General features: G+C 41.3%; 1 long non-coding RNA gene across 1 annotated transcript in view; it reads left to right on the top strand.

Moving 5' to 3' along the window:
- Positions 1–15,084, top strand: part of LOC141567855 (uncharacterized) — a 28,966-nt gene extending 13,882 nt beyond the window's left edge. Inside the window, exons 4-7 of the long non-coding RNA XR_012490756.2 lie at positions 11,312–11,351; positions 12,035–12,094; positions 12,829–12,959; positions 13,570–15,084. This is a non-coding gene — a long non-coding RNA (uncharacterized LOC141567855). The remainder of the gene's footprint in view (positions 1–11,311; positions 11,352–12,034; positions 12,095–12,828; positions 12,960–13,569) is intronic.
- The last annotated feature ends 1,173 nt before the right edge of the window (positions 15,085–16,257 follow it).

Raw genomic sequence — 16,257 nt, forward strand, 5'->3', positions numbered from 1 at the left:
GTATTTAAATTTTTTTGAGACTTTTTCTTTGACCTTTACAAAAGTTGGTTTTTGAATTTACAGTGGTTGTTGATTTTTTAAAAAATAATCTGATTATAGTGAGGGGAAGTGGAAGAATTAAATTTAGACATTATCAAGAATCCAGCAAATCAAACATAAGTCACTGTGAATAGTAAAATTTTTATATGATAAAGAAAATAAGAACTGAAGTTAGATTATTAGTGCCTTCTTGGAAAATGGTAATATCTATTCCATGAAAGAGTTCCTTTCATATTGTTTTCTTTACATTTATCATAGTGATTGCTTTCTTCTCTTTTTAAACCTAAATCATTATTTGTTCTCTGTTCAAAAATAACTCAGTCAAATAGATATTCTTGCTAAAGCTATGATGTGAAAATAGAAAAAAATTTCACTATAACCTTTTTGTTTTATTCTGCTTTTATCTACATCTGTTTGTCACCTTTATTCTGGAAAGAAGGATTTCGGCATGATAATACTTTAAAATATGGACTAACACAAAATGTTCCTGGACAACTTTTATTTGAAAGCAAAACAAAGAATTTATTGCTGACTTGATTACTAGAGGCAAAGTAATCAGAAATTCTATGAAAGAAACTGCAAGTTGACCTCTCTTAAAGTTACGTAAAAAGCTGAGGTTGATTTTGTAGTTCTTGGTCAGAATCTCACAACAGTTTACATTACTTTTGTATAGTGTCAGGGGCTTCTGTTACTTTGCCTTTTTTATATCCATTTCTTCCTGAGATACCAGGACCCTAATTTTCTTTTAGGAAACTACCCCTTCCTGACTCCCAGTCCCTGTAATGCTAGTGGAGCTTTCTCTTACCTTTAGCCCCAGGAGGGGGCATGTGGTCCAGGTCTGGTCAATGAGAATTTTAACCATGCTGATTGGTTCAGAAATGAGTATATGTACAAGCTGAGCCTATCAGAGCCAAAATTGTAAGCCCCAGGATTTATGCTAGAATGGAAAAGAGAAACTCTCTTCTTGGATGATTAAACCAATAGAAAGTTAACCTAGAGCTTCTGGTAAACATCTTGTCAAAAATTAGGGAGTAGTTGCTAGAGGATGAAATCATGAGAGAGGAAGGCAGAGCTAAAGGCTGGAGACATATTCCTGAAGACATTGTTTGAGGGTCTGGAACCAGTTCTATCTGAAAGTCTACTCCTGAATTTTTCTGTGTATGTGAACAAATGCATTGCCCTTTATGTGAGTTGTATTTCTGTCACTTGCAACTGAGAGTCTTGACCATATATTTAATTTGTTACTAAATTGATTAGGATATAAATATATTTTTTTAATTGCATCATGAAGCTTTCTTGAATTGGAAAGAGAATGGCCATTCCTCCCTAAAAAATCTCTTACGACTTGCATTCATTTACAGAAAATGCATACAGTTCTTTTGTATGCATCTTCCTTTTATTCGTACACAATCTAAAGATTTTAAAATATACTTGTTTAGTTGCCTAAATGTTCTAATACACTTGTCTTGTCCTTGCAGTTCATATTAGGCAGTAGAAACTATGATGAACATGTTGTTATAACACCCAACAAAGTGCTACTTACCATTAGAAGTTTACTAACAATTTCCCATGGCAAGAAAAGACCATAATTCTTCCTACAGCCTTGTGCAGAAGCCTTCCTCCCTCTCACCCGGGGTAACCAGCCGCAGGAAAGCGTATTCTTCAGAACTCCCCTTTCCTGGGAGGACTAGCTCCTGTTGGCACTGGCACCTTTTGCCTGGGGAATGCAGTGTTTTTCTTCTCACATCCTCTGTGAAGGGGTTGGGCCCACCACAGTTTTCCATTCATGAGGTTGGGTCAAGCAGAGCATCTTATAGCATGAAAAGCACCTCTTGGAAGAGACAGTCCCAAGGAAGGCAGTGCCTGTCTGTGTCGGTGCCTCTGTGCAGGGGCCACGGTACTGGTGAACCGGGAGGGCTGACTATTCTGGGCTCAGCTAGTCGGGATATTATTTGATGCCAGTGGGAACAGTGCTACAGGCCAAACCAAGTTCTTCACGACTATGTATTCCCTAGGGGAAGACACTTCCAACGCAAATGATTGAAGTGGAAACTGGATGTGCCCTCTGCTGCCTCCATAAAAGCTCCGATAAAACTCGCTTAAGATTCACGAAACAGGATCTATCAGAAGTGGCTGCAGCCCTTGTTGCAGAGAATGAACAGTAAGGGGTCTGAATGGAGAGGGAGGGGCACTGACTGGGTGCTCATTTACAGCAGGAGCTCAGCACTTTACTATCTCTGCCACTTCACTGGAACAAGGAGAGAAAGACATTAGGATAGAAGATAATGTTCTGTAGACACAAAAAGATGGAAGAGAGCGCGGCTCGTGAGACGTCACCTCTCTGAAGGTCTACTCGAGGCTGTTCTGGCCGCTTACCCCAGGAAACACCTTCCACATTATTGTAACCGTCTGTGGCCAACTCTGCCATGCAACATACCCAGGCTTTCTGAGTTTGGTGAGCACAGCCATAGGAAGCGGCAGCCTGCCGTCAGAAGGGGAGTAACTGGTGTTGGGAAGGGGGAGGGGTGTATCAAGGCCCTGTGCTATGTCACACATCACACAAGTCATGTGTATCTCAGCAGATCTGTGGAAGTCCTGAGCCTGGGGCCTGGGAATGTGACCTTATTTGGAAATAGGGCTTCGGTAGGTGTAATCCAGTGAAAATGAGGCAATACAGGGTTAGGGTGGGCCTAATCCAATGACTGTCATCCTTCAGAGAAAGAGGAAGAAGGGGAGAACATCATGCGATGGCGATGGCAATGGAGGTGGAGATTGGAGTGATGTGTCTACAAGCTAAAAAAACACAAAGGATTGCCAGAAACACCAGAACCTAAGAGAAAGGCATGGGGGAGACCCTCCCCTAGAGCCTTCAGAGAGAGAGCACAGCCTTGCTGACACCTCGATTTTGAACTTCTGGCGTCCAGAACTGTGAGAATAAATTTCTGTTGCTTGAAGCCACCCAAGTTGTGGTAATTTGTTACGGCAGCCACAGGAAACTAATACACCCAGCTAAAGAGTAAATGCAAGGTACTGTAAAACCCACTGCATGGCTGGAGAGATCACTGTAGAGCTGTCCCAAGTAGTCACAAGGAGCTATGCCGTCTTCGGCAGAAGTGGTGCAACTCGCCAAGGATTTGAGCACCTCTGGATGTGGCCAGACAGATGAGCCCACCATCTGGGCGCTTCAATGGCATGAGCCATGCCTTGTTCTCCTCCGCATGATGCCTTCTGTGCTTGGCAGATGTTGAAACTATGAAGGAGTTCATGGGAGAATGTATTTCAGACGAGTGATTAGCTTTATCTTATGATGTCACATGAGTATTTACCATCATCTCCTATGAAGACGTAACTGGCAAAGAAATCGGACCCGATGCCTTCGTTGGAGAAACCCACTCTTGGGCATTGAAAGACAGACACAACCTTGGGTTTCCTTGAGATTTAACTTGGTCCCTGAAGCCCTGAATAGCAGATGTGACTAGAAACAGCTTTTTTTGTTTGTTTTTGTTAAATCTGAAAACCCCACCGATACTGGGATGTGGCCATAGTTTCTTAACTTTTAGGGCGAGGTGTGTAACTCTCCATTTAACATCAGCCCACCACAAATAAGAACCTGCTGTTTTGTGCATGATTCATGTTAAATGCCTACTGAGGTTCTAGGTGAAGGGTACTGTCACCAGCAACAACCAATAAATGAAATCATACTGGATATAAAACCAGCTACACGGGTCTCCTGGAGGAAAATGGAGCATGTGCGGGTTTCATTTGCTAAAAGCCCAGAACTGAGGCATCTTTTAATGTTGAACATGAAAGTGTTTTATAAACTGTAAAGAAGTCAGTTATTATGTTTATTGTTTTTCCTATTCCACACCCTTGATTAAATGACAAATCCAAAGACTCAGGAGTCAGCCTTTCCACTTCTCAGGGCTATGACTTTCTTTCCCAAATGACAGAGTTCGGGTTAATATCCCAAGGTCCCAACTAAATCCGTTTTTTTCTTTGACTCATGATTCCATCAGAAGGGTTATGCATATATCTAAGCTCCCAAAATATGAGAATACGTTTGGTGACTATTTGTATGTAATAAATTATTTCACGTATGTTTTTTAGAATAGACTTTGTATAATATACGAGTAGAAGACAAAGTTTGAAAAAGTAAAGAGAGCAAGTAGGACACAAGAAAGCATAATGGGAAGCACGTAAGAAAATATATCCATTATAATAATTTAAATTCAACTCACCTAAAAAGGAGAGAGTATATTTATGATTAACGTGAATCTATTCCATGCTCATTGCTAAGTAAATTTTTAGACAAAAAGAGAAGCAAAAGGTGCTGTGACCCAATTAGAAATCCTAGCTGCCTTTGAAATATAAACAGCAAACTTAATTTTTTACTATGTAAAGGAAAAAGTTGAAATAACCCTAACTTCAAGTTATAATTGCATATAACCAAACACCATATTAAAAAATGACTATTGAATTTTTTTGAATCAATAACTTTTCTGCTTCTAAAATGCCCCTTGACATTCCCGAAGTATGCTAGATTGCTGGATAGAGTGTGTAGAAACATAGTCAGGAAATGATCTAGGATTTTTAATTCAGTGGAATCAACATTTCTTGTATATTTTTATTTGCTTTTTTAAGACAATAGGCCTTTGATTTTAGTGTGTATTCTAGCCTTGGAATCAACTCCCGACAGAGAGATTCCTAGTTCCAGGCAGGGTCCCTCAGAGCCTTTAAACCATGGGTCACAGGCCCCCAAGTGTGGGCAAGACCACAGGGACCATGGGTAATGGAGGAACCTCTGGGTGAAAGCTGGACGCAGGGGAAAACACAATAAGCAGGACCAGTTCCAAACGCTAAGGGTAACAAATACTTAGACTGGCTTGGGCTAATGGAAATGAGGCAATAGGGCTAAAAAAACAAAAACCAAGAACCAAAAAGCTGTCATTTCTCTCCATAACTAAGGATTAGATCTTAATCCTTACATGTTTTAAAAAGAATTTTAAAAACTATTTTAAGAAATATGGAGCAAGAGCTGTAAAAGTGTTTATATATCTCGTGCCCTAGTAATTCTGCTGTTTAGAATTGCTAGGTATTTATCTTAAATTCTAGATATTTATCTTTAAAAAAATCAGAAGTGTGTAGAATGACTTATGAATAAGCTTGTTTAATTAAGCATTATTTATAACATAGGAATAGTTGGAAATAAACTCAATGTATAAAAATGGGGAAATAGTGAAATAAATCCTAGTCCATCCATAGGGGATGCTGTATAGATATTTAAAAATCATGTTGTCAAAAATAGTTGTTGATAAAGGAAATGGCCCAATCTATAGCATTCAGTGAAAAATGCAGCTACAGAACCATATATTCCCTATAAGGTTAAATACGTATGTCTGCATATATATAGAAAACAAATTGGAAAGAAATATACCCAAATGTTAACTCATTATCTCTAAGTGGCATTATGAGATTATAGGTGATTTTTCTTCAGGTACTTTATATTTTCCATTTTTAAAATATTTTTCTACAATGAACCTGTATTGCTTTTAATAGCAGAAGTATTAATTTTAAGGTTATTATATTCATGTGCATTTCTTTAAAATGACATTCCCCCCCACCCAAATCAGAAACATGGACTCTGTACTTTGGCTTTAATGGTAGTAAGTGGAGAATTATGATAAAACATTATATTTTCACGTATTAATTACTCAGTAAATGAATGGATATTTACAGAGCACACCCTAGTTCAATCACCAATGCTTACTGAGCACTTGTTATGATCTGGCCACTGAATTCCTATTCAAGGAGCCAAGGGGCCTCAGTGAACAAGGATGTTAAGTCTGGATGGACTTGTGACTGTCACATGTCACTATGGAATGAGACATTCCTAAAGGTTGGGCAAACTTGACGGAGCTTACTTCCAAGGAGTCTGTCCTTCGCTCAAGGGTCTAAGACCCAGCCCAGCTGCTCAGACAGGTCTGGCTAAATTGTGGCGGCAAAGCTGTTGCAGGTTCCGAGCCCTCGTGATCTCGTGGCTGCCTTGTAACCTGCCATTCCGTCTCAGAAGGAAGTTCTGGTAGTCCTAGAGGCTTGGTTTGTTCCATAGTTGTTCAGCTTAGTACTGTTTAGCCTTCTGTATCTTGATCAGTGGTTGCTGTATTTCTCCATATGTTAGGTTAACAGGCTGATAACTTCCCAAGTCAATTCCCCTCTTCTCTCCCTTTATCTCCCTCTTTCTCTCCAACGCACACATTTCTATTTTCCAATTGCTTTATCTGCATTTTGTACATACCTCTAAATAGGAGAAAGCAGGGGCTCTGAGCTCTGCGCAGTTGGGTCCTCAGGGCCTGTTGAGACCTTGGAGCCGAGGCAGCCTTCCACCCCCGAGAATTAAGGCCACTGTGTGACTGCGGTGGCTGGCTGTGCTCAGAGCACATTTCGAGGCCACATGTGGCTTGTTTGCGGGCGCCTCCCACTGTAAAGTCTGTCAACATTTTACTCAGTGTGGCAGAGCGCCTTTCGGTGAACGGAGAACCGTCTACGCAGCGGGCTTCTGCTGCAGAAGCTGCCTGGGATGTGCCTTCTTCTCGTGTCAGCCAGCGCCTTCCCAGCCCCGGACACGTGGGCTTCATGCGCGCCAGTCAGAGAGGCCACGTGTCAGTTACTAAACAGCACCCACATGCCCGGCAGTTTTGTTCTGCGTAGGGCAGGGTCTTCCACACGTTCCAGGTCTTTACATTCGAAGTGGCTACTCTTCTCTACCCTTCCCTGCCCCTTGGGAAAATGAGAGTCATTTACAGGGATAAACGGGGAAGCCTCACTGGACGATATTATAGCACAGTGGTTAATAAGCGACCTCATTTCAAATCCCATCTCTGTTGTTTGTAAGCTGCGTGTCTTTCAGGAAATTTACTTAAATGTCTCAAGCCTCAGTTTCCTCAAGGGGGTGTGGTCCAGTGACAAAGTATCCCGTAACCCAGCGCCTGGCTGATAGGAAGCCCTCAGTACCGGGTAGGGTTATAATTATTCTACAGATAAAATGTGTGTGTGTGCATGTGCGTGAGTGTGTATCGTGTGTGGGAAGAAAGGAAGGAAGTGACTGGTAAGGTTTGCTTTCACAGTTCCTGTAGCTGGACTTTCTTTCTTTCTTTAGGAAAATCTGAATGTGTCAACCATTTCTTATATATCATGGGAAGGTGACTTAGGCTTTTCTGTCAGCTTTTCATCACTTAAAAGAAAAAAAATTTGGGGACAATGAGCAGTTTTAGAGGTCTGTTTGGGAGCTGAGCTGAGAGTAGAAGTAAGTAGGACAGTGAGATTTTGTTTGTTCCTTAAGAAAACCGTCTCCCCTCCACTGCACTGACAATGTAAGGTTTGTGCCAACATATCCTCTCTTCACAATCCCTTCCATTTTTTCCCCCATTTCTTCTCTTTTGAGTAACAGTATCTTTAACAGTAGTTCAACTGTCCAGAAACGGGAAAACTCTGAAGTGTCTCTTAAAGAATGTGAGCTAGTACTGATCACATCTATGTAATAACCACACATGCGGCACATGGTAGCACAACCACCGTAACATCCCCACTCTTTTTGGCAAAGTAGCCATTCTGGGAACTGAGTTCTCGGCAACTGAGAGCTTGTCCTTCAAAGCATCAGAAAAAAAAAAAAAAAAAAGGAGTTGAGGGAGGCAAGAAGGAAAGAAGAAAGGAAGGATAGACATTTGGGGTGGAAAACTTTCTAAAATATAATTCGACCTCTCCTACTTTCTGAAAGAGTCCAGGAAACTTTATTTCACATCTTTTTTCCTTGTCTTGGTCTTGAAGTCGTCATAACGAGAACATATTCTAATGCTATTGTATCATAAAACTATCTGCTTACCCAACTGAGATAGATATATGCCTGCATACTAAGAGGACCCAAATCAGGGTGCCTTTAGAATTCCTGTGTCCGCTTTTTACAGTTTTCTATTTCCCCCTTCCCTAGCCTGTCAGCAGTTACTTCTTATTGACATGTACGTCTATAGTAAGCTTCCAGTTTTCTGTTTCTGAAGTGCTAAGGGCATGAAAGTGAAAAAAAAAATCACACTGGTTAGGGCCATGTGCACAATAAACATAAGGGCTATTTCTCTTATGAGAAAAGTATACTGGTATGTGTAAGAAAAGCATTTCTCAAGTATAGTTTTAATTTTTTTATATTCCTTGTTTCTAAGCTATTTCCTGGAAATTATGCAATGGTCAGTTCTCTGTAAATAAAAAACATATAAAGTATATTGACCGTGTCAGTTGTATAAGGTTGTATTAGGTTGGTGCAAAAGTAATTGTGGCTTTTGCAATTATTTTTAACCTTTTAAACTGCAATTACTTTTGCACCAACCTAATATTATCAGTTATTCAAATGCTACATTCAGATAATATATTTCTTCAGTGCCCTGAAGTTTTGGAAATGTTAATAGCTCTGTGGATTAAACTGACATGAGAGGAAAATATTTCAAGTCTCCTTCAGTGATTTTTACGCTCATAAAATGTCCTCATTGTATCAAAGGCAGGGTTTGATCACGGAGAAATAATATCCTCAGTAGTCTATCTCAGCTGCTCTCTTCCTCTTGGAGACGCTTTCCCCTTTTCCCAATTGGTTTATAAGGTGCATTTTCCATGACTGGCCATTTCTGCTTAAGATTCTATTGGTTAAAAATGTAATCTAGGCAATTGCCAGTCTTTCAGGATTTCCTGGCAGAAACAGGAATGAGTATTAAAAGTCAGTGGGTTGGGAACAGTTAGTCACCAAACAGTGTCACATCCAACGGTGCGATGAGCCTGATTTAGGACTTTGTACCTGTGCCTCCAGTTCTCTCTGACAAGCCACAGGACCAGAACAGATTGTGGCTGGGCCGGCCTTCCAGAAAGATCCACACATTGGTCCCTGGACCCTGGGAAGCCTCTGCCACCCTGGCACTGATTATACCGGCTGTCATGTACGGAACAATCACGCGGTACACTTTGCAGTCAGCAAGTTTGTCTTGTGTTAACGTTTTACCGATAGAAATGAAATAGTGTTTACCTCAGTTCTGTGGTAAGTCATGTGCAAATAGCACCTGTGACATTTCCAGCGCACATGCTGGACCCCCTCCTTCATATTTCTCATTACCGTGAATAGTAGGGGAGAAGCCAGCAATTGTCAAATCTTCAGGAAATGTTAAAATACTCACCAGAAACGGTTCACAGCGCCGGCTGTCAAGGTGCGTGGGAGGTTACCACTGTCACCACCAGCACGTTCACTGATTATAGACACTCGTCCCAACAGAAACCCAGACTCAACACATAGTTAAAAACCGATGCTGTTAAAAGATATGTCCTCCCTATAACAAGAATCCTCTATAATTAGAATTTTTAAATGTATTAGACTTTAAAAGGATTTCATAAACTGGATTTCATTATACTTTCCACCTTCTTTATTTATGTATCGTTACCCTATGTTAAGCACTGTTCTCAGTGCTTTAAAACGCTGATTCATCTAATGCTAATAACAACTTTGTGAGATAAGTAACGTTAACCCAGTTTAAACTGATGAAATCTGAGATACAAAGAGAGAAATTTGTCCAAGGCCACATTGCTAGTTAGTGATGGAGCGACTCGCAATCCCAGACCAGGGCAAGTGTAGACGCCCCACATGCTGCCTCCTTGTGTGAATGTGAACATTGGTAGTACGGTCTTTTATTTTCCAGACAACCTGAGCCAAAGTTGATTTTAAAAAATATCTAGTGTATTAACGTGCTAGGGCCCCATAACAAAATTCCAGAGAGTGGGCGGCTTAAACAACAGAAATTTACTTCCTCACAGTTCTAGAGGCTGGAAGTCCAAGATCAAGGTGTTGGCAGGGTTGGTTCCTTCTGAGGCTCTAGATGGCCATCTTCTCCCTGCATCTTCCCACCGGTCTTCCTTCTGTATGGGTCTGTGTCCTAATCTTTTCTTATAAGGACCCCAGTCAGATGGGATTAGGCCCCACTTTAATGTCCTCACTTTAATTACCTCTTTTAAGACCTTATCTCCAAATATAGTCACATTCTGAGGTATTGGAGGCTAGGACTTCAATATATAAATTTGGGGAGACAAATCTACTAAATGGTTATAGTATGCTAGCCATTATACAAAATGACAAAATGAGCTCCGTGTTCTTTAAAAAGAGATAATATTCAAAATGGACATTTATTTGAATGACAAAGTTGAGACAGCTCTCGGTTTTTTTCTAGACGTTGGTTTGACAAGGTTCTCCAGTGTGAAGTGGGTACTATTATAATAGTGCGGAAATCACTGTTTTACCTTTCTCCCTTCTTCTTACACCAAAGTATGAGAGTGGGGGATCTTTTCATCTGTCTGTCTATCATCTATATATCTATCTATTATCTATCATCTATCTATATCTATCTATCTATCTATCTATCTATCTATCTATCTATCTATCTATCTATCTATCTATCTATCTCTATCATGATACAAAAATAGCATGAAGATCTACCAATCAAATTTTAATCTTTTCTAAAACAATGCTTCATAGAATTCTATTTTCTAACCAGTCTCAGTTGATGGACATTTAGGTGAATTCTAGCATTTTTGCTTTTCCAAACAATGCTGTAATGCACATTTTTGTCCTATATGTCATGGCAAAATTTTGCCAATATAGTTGTAGGCTAAATTCAAGCAGTGGATTTCTGGATCAGAGGTTATGTGCATTTAACATTGTGATTGATATTGCTAAATTGCTCTTAGAAGAATCTTAATATTAGTAAAATGACCACAAATTTACAGTCCCCATAATAATATTTGCAAATGCCTGTTTCTCCACATATCTTCACAGGCGTTAATTATTATAAAACCTTACAATCTTTGCCAATTAGGTGAAAAATTGTATCCTGTTACCACTTGGCTATGCATCTTTAATTTCGAGTGAAAGTGCTAATCAGACATTTCTTATAAACTGCCTATTCATATTCTTGGCCCAATTTTTTATTGGGTTGTTCTGCTTTTTCTTTATTGATTTGTACTAGCTCTTTGTAATTTAAGGAAATTATCCCTATATTTCTCATATATGTTGCAAATATTTTCCCTGTTTTTTCACTTTTTAAAGGTAATTTTGTACTTCAAAAGTATGTATGCTTTTATGGTATGAAAATTTTAATCTATGGTTTCTACACTAGGCAGGACTTCTCCATACAGAGATAATCAATAAACACATCCATGATTTTTAAATCTCATGGTTTCAAATTTTATCTTTAAGGTTTTTATCCACATGGAATTTATTGGGAATAAAGAGTAAGGTAAGAATCAGCTTAAGTTTAATTTATTTTTCCAAATGTCTAGCCAATGGTTCCAACACCATTTGTTGAATAATTCCTCTTTTCACCACTTTCAAGCAACTCTTACTGCCTTACCCTGACCTACACCCATTGAGTAGCTAATGCCGACCACTCTGGGCAGACGATGGCAGTGACCGACAATCAGAATAGAAGCTACTGTTTAACTTCAGGAAAGGAGAGAAGATTGAGAAGACCCATTATACCACTGCCCCCCACAAGCAGATACCTGCCCCGCCTTGGGGGCCAAGCTGAGCTGCCCCCTCACCCCCATATTTCTGGTCCCTAACTCACCCCCTCCCCCTGATCCCAGGCCTCTCTGAGAACATTTCCATTATGTCTATTTGGCAGTTCTTTTGGGGGGGACATATCAAAAGTGAAAGAGACTATTCCAAATACTGTACAGAATAAGACTTAGATTTGAGGTTGAAGCTTTGCTCTACCATTTACTGGCCACAAAGCTACTTATTTTCTTCTCTTTGAACTTCAGTTTTCTTATTTGTAAAGCGAAAAAAACAATACCCATCTCCCAGGGTTACTGTGATAATTAAATGGGATAAGGCATGTAGTAGGCCTTGATACACACTTGATATTCAACAAGTGTTAGTTTTTTCCCCAGTTCTTGATTATATTTTTCCCGTTTGTAGCCAGAATGGATCCTTCAAAAACTTTCTGAATCAGGCAACGGGAACCTTTTTACAAATGAGGTAATTAACTCACAAAGGGAAAAGTAATAACCAAGGACCATGTACGTTACATGTAATAATTTTTATTTTATTTTATTTTTTATTCCTATCTCCCCACCCCCCTCTGTCTATCAAACATCAACTTGTTCTCTGTACCTGTGGTTCTCTTTCTGTTTTGTTTTATTCATTTATTTTGTTTTTTTAGAATCTACATGTAAGAAGTGAGATCATACAGTATTTGTCTTTCTCGGACTCATTTCACTTAGCATAATAACCCTCTAGGTCCATCCATGTTGTTACAAATGGCAAGATTTCATTCTTTTTTGTTGCAGAATAATATTCCACTGTATAGATGTACCACACCTTCCTTATCCATTCATCCATTGATGAACACTAAGATTGCTTCCATATCTTAGCTATTACTAGTAATGCTGCAATGAACATAGGGTTACATATATCTTTTTGAATTACTTTTTAAAGTTTTATGTGGATGAATACCCAGAAGTGGAATTGCTAGACCATATGGCAGGCCTATTTTCAATTTTTTTTTTTTTTTTTTTTTTTTTTTATTAATTAGTTTCAGGTGCACAAGACAAAGCAAAACTTAGACATTTATCATTTATATCCCTCACACTGTGTGAACCCCCCTCCCCCCATCCACTATCCCTCTGTACGTTCCCAAAACCTCTCACCTTCCCCTTATCCCCACCCCCCTGCCCATCTAGCAACCCTCAGTTTTTCCTCCATTTTTTCAGGACTCTCCATACTGTTTTCCAGAGTGGCTGCACCGATTTACATTCCCACCTGTGCATAAGGATTCCCTTTTCTCCACATCCTCGCCAACACTTACTGTTTGTTGATTTATTGATGATAGCCATTCTGACAGGTATGAGGTGATATATCATTGTGGTTTTAATTTGCATTTCCCTAATGGTTACTAATGTTGAGCATCTTTTTATATCTCTGTTGGCCATCTGTATGTCCGTTTGGGAGAAATGTCTATTCAGGTCCTCTGCCCATTTTTTAATTGGATTGGGTATTTTTGGTGTTAAGTTGTATGAGTTCTTTATATTTTTTGGAGATTAACCCCTTATCGGATATATATCATTTGCTGCAAATATCGTTTCTTATTCATTAGGTTGTCTTTTCAATTTGCTGATGGTTTCCTGCTGTGTAAAACTTTTTAGTTTGATGTAGTCCCATTTGTTTATTTCTTTCTTTTGTTTCCCTTGCCCAAGGAAACATATCCAAAAAGATATTGCTAAGAGCAATGTCAGAGAGATTACTGCCTATGTTTCCTTCTGGGAGCTTTATGCTTTCGGGTCTTACATTTAAGTCTTTAATCCATTTTGAGTTTGTTTATTTATTTTTTATTGGGGAATATTGGGGAACAATGTGTTTTTTCCAGAGCCCATCAGTTCCAAGTCATTGTCCTTCAATCTAATTGTGGAGGGAGCAACTCAGCTCTAAGTCCAGTCGCTGTTTTCCATCTTTAGTTGCAGGGGGCACAGCCCACCATCCCATGCGGGAATTGAATGAACTGGCAACCTTGTTGTTAAGAGCTCACACTCCAACCAACTGAACCATCCAGCCGCTCCTCTGGAGGCTCAGCGGCAGCTCGTTGTCTTCAATCCAGTTGTGGGGGGCTCAGCTCACTGGCCCATGTGGGAATCGAACCAGCTACCCTGTTGTTCACAGCTCACGCTCTAACCAACTGAGCCATCTGCCGCCCTTTGAGTTTATTTTTTTATATAGTGTAAGAAAGTGGTCCAATTTCTTTTTTTTTTTTCATGTATGTGTCCAGTTTTCCCAGCACCCCTGTTTAAAAAGATTGTCTTTACCCCATTGTATACTTGCCTCCTTTGTGGTAGATTAATTGACCATATAAGTGAGAATTTATTTCTAGGCTCTCTATTCTGTTCTATTGATCTGTGTATCTGTTTTCAGACCAGCACCATGCTGTGTTGATTACCGTAGCTTTGTAGTGTAGTCGGGCAGTTGTTAGCCACATGATCCTTTCCTGGATCAGTGCGCTGGGCACAGCCACCCTGCAAGTCACTTTTGCAAAGTGCTTTTGGACACTGTCTAGGAAAAGCTACCAATAAGCAAAATGGAATTTGAATGAAATCATTTGTCTCTGTGAAAGTGAACAACGGTAGGACTTTATTGACATGGCCCAGATTGTGAGAAAGGTGCAATGTTTGGCATTGTCCTTAATCCATGTGACTTGCTGGGCTGAGGTGGGGGTCCTCTGTGAGATTGTCACTCCTGCCTCTAATGATATGGTAGAAGCTAGGATGGAGCTGAAGATATTTTCCAATAGCCTCATCTAGGCTGCTTGGAAAAAGTTACATCAACGCTGGGAGTCAGCCCTCACCCAGAGAGAGGCAGCTACTGGAGTCACCAGTGTGGACATTTGCACCTGTGACCCAAAGGTCCAGGATCCAAGCCAGCTGCCTGGGAGCCTCAGGAGAGGCACAGGCGCCTCCTTTCCCACATTTGACAGATGTAAGGACCGTAGGCCGGCCCCTGGTTCTTGTCTGAGACAGAGGGGCCTCCCACGTGGGATGGGGCAGCCTTCCCCACACACCCCGTGGCGACTCAGAAGTCCCCCAGGAGGAACAGGAAGCCCCCCATCCCACAGCCTCCCATTCCATGGTTCAACACCCACTCCTCTCCCACAATGAGGCTGGGCCCACAGAGCCCCAACCCCCACCCCAGCACTCCAGGCTGGTCAAGGGCCCAGATTTGCACCTGAGACTTTGTGCCTCAGCCCCCAGCAGAGTCCTGGGAGAGGGGATAGCCTACAGATAAAATGTTACTCCCCACCCCCACGAAGCTGTGCAGTGGCCTCAGGGCCACTAGCTTCACTGAAACAGAGACCACGCATCTCAATTTCAAAACAATTTAAGATATTGTGCTAATGAGAGGGGTCTGCATTTAGATCTAGGAGTTAACAAAAATCAGATGGTTGAAAACAAGAATTTCTTGTAAATAAAAATATAGCTCCACCATGCAGTTACAGTGATTTTTTTTCCTCAGGCTGAAGATATTTCTCGTCATCCGATCCCTTGTTCCTGACTTTTTTATTCACTTAAAAATCACTGCCATTTGCTGAAGCAGGTTGAATGACTCCTACCTTTTTGTTAAAAAAAGGCAGCTCTGAATGAATGGCTACATTGAATCAAGTCACTAAAGAGCTACTACAGCGAGACCACCCAGGCCCCCAGCACCAGCTCCTGTCCCACTTGGAAGGCAAAGTTCAGTCTTGTAATTAGGGGACCCCTTGTTTCTTCAATAGTGCTGAAGCTCTGTGGGGGTGGGAGGTGGGGGGAGGGATCACCTTTTAGGTAACACAGTAGCCACCAGCCCTAAGGGAGCTAAAGCAGTGAGTGCACTGAGGTCTGTTCTCAGCTCTCTTGGAGGAGGAGTCTGGTCACTGGGCATAGAAGCCCCCACCCCACCCCTGCCCCCCTCCCCTCCCCTTATCTCCCCTTCCTTCCCCATCACCTGTGCTGCTAAGGCCCACAAAACATGCTACCACAAACGATTCAACTGTCATTACAGGAACAACAAAAACTATTTTGCAAAAAGAGAACCATAACTGTTTGGGTTTGAAAAGTTTAAGTGTCCTCTTCTCCTCCCCAGGTGGCCATTAGATTCTGAGGCTGGCGCCTGCGGGAAGAGGGCCCCAGGGTAGCAAGGAGCCACCAGGTCCCTAAGGTACCATGTTGAGTTTCTCAATCTAACTTTGTTTAGCTTGGGGAAAACATATTTTCAGTCCTGAAAAAACCCACTGTGGTTTCTCTCCGACTGCCACCCTCTATAATCGCCGCTTGCAAGAGTTTCACCCTTCTCCCATAAAACCAAAAAATGAGGATGTTGGGCAGACATTCTTTGTTTCTTTTCTTCCATCCCTGTCGGTTCTCCCAACACCAGCCGCTCTGCTCCAGTCAGGCCAGGCTGCCCACTGTCCCCACACCCCCCTCACTCACTGCAGGCTCCAGCTGGCCTTGTCCCACCCCTTTCTCCCGGTTAGATTTCCTCATCCAGAAGCCAGCTCAGCACTCCCCTGGCTAATAACAGCGGGAGACGTGGGTCCTGCCACGCACACAGTGCAGGGACAGCCCTGTGCCATCTGCCAGCTGCGGGGAGCACAGCCCTTCTTCCCTGCAATCGCCCCA

The sequence above is a fragment of the Rhinolophus sinicus genome, chromosome 6 (genome assembly GCF_057876585.1).
Source record: "Rhinolophus sinicus isolate RSI-liver-muscle chromosome 6, RSI-T2T, whole genome shotgun sequence".
NCBI classification, from domain to species: domain Eukaryota; kingdom Metazoa; phylum Chordata; class Mammalia; order Chiroptera; family Rhinolophidae; genus Rhinolophus; species Rhinolophus sinicus.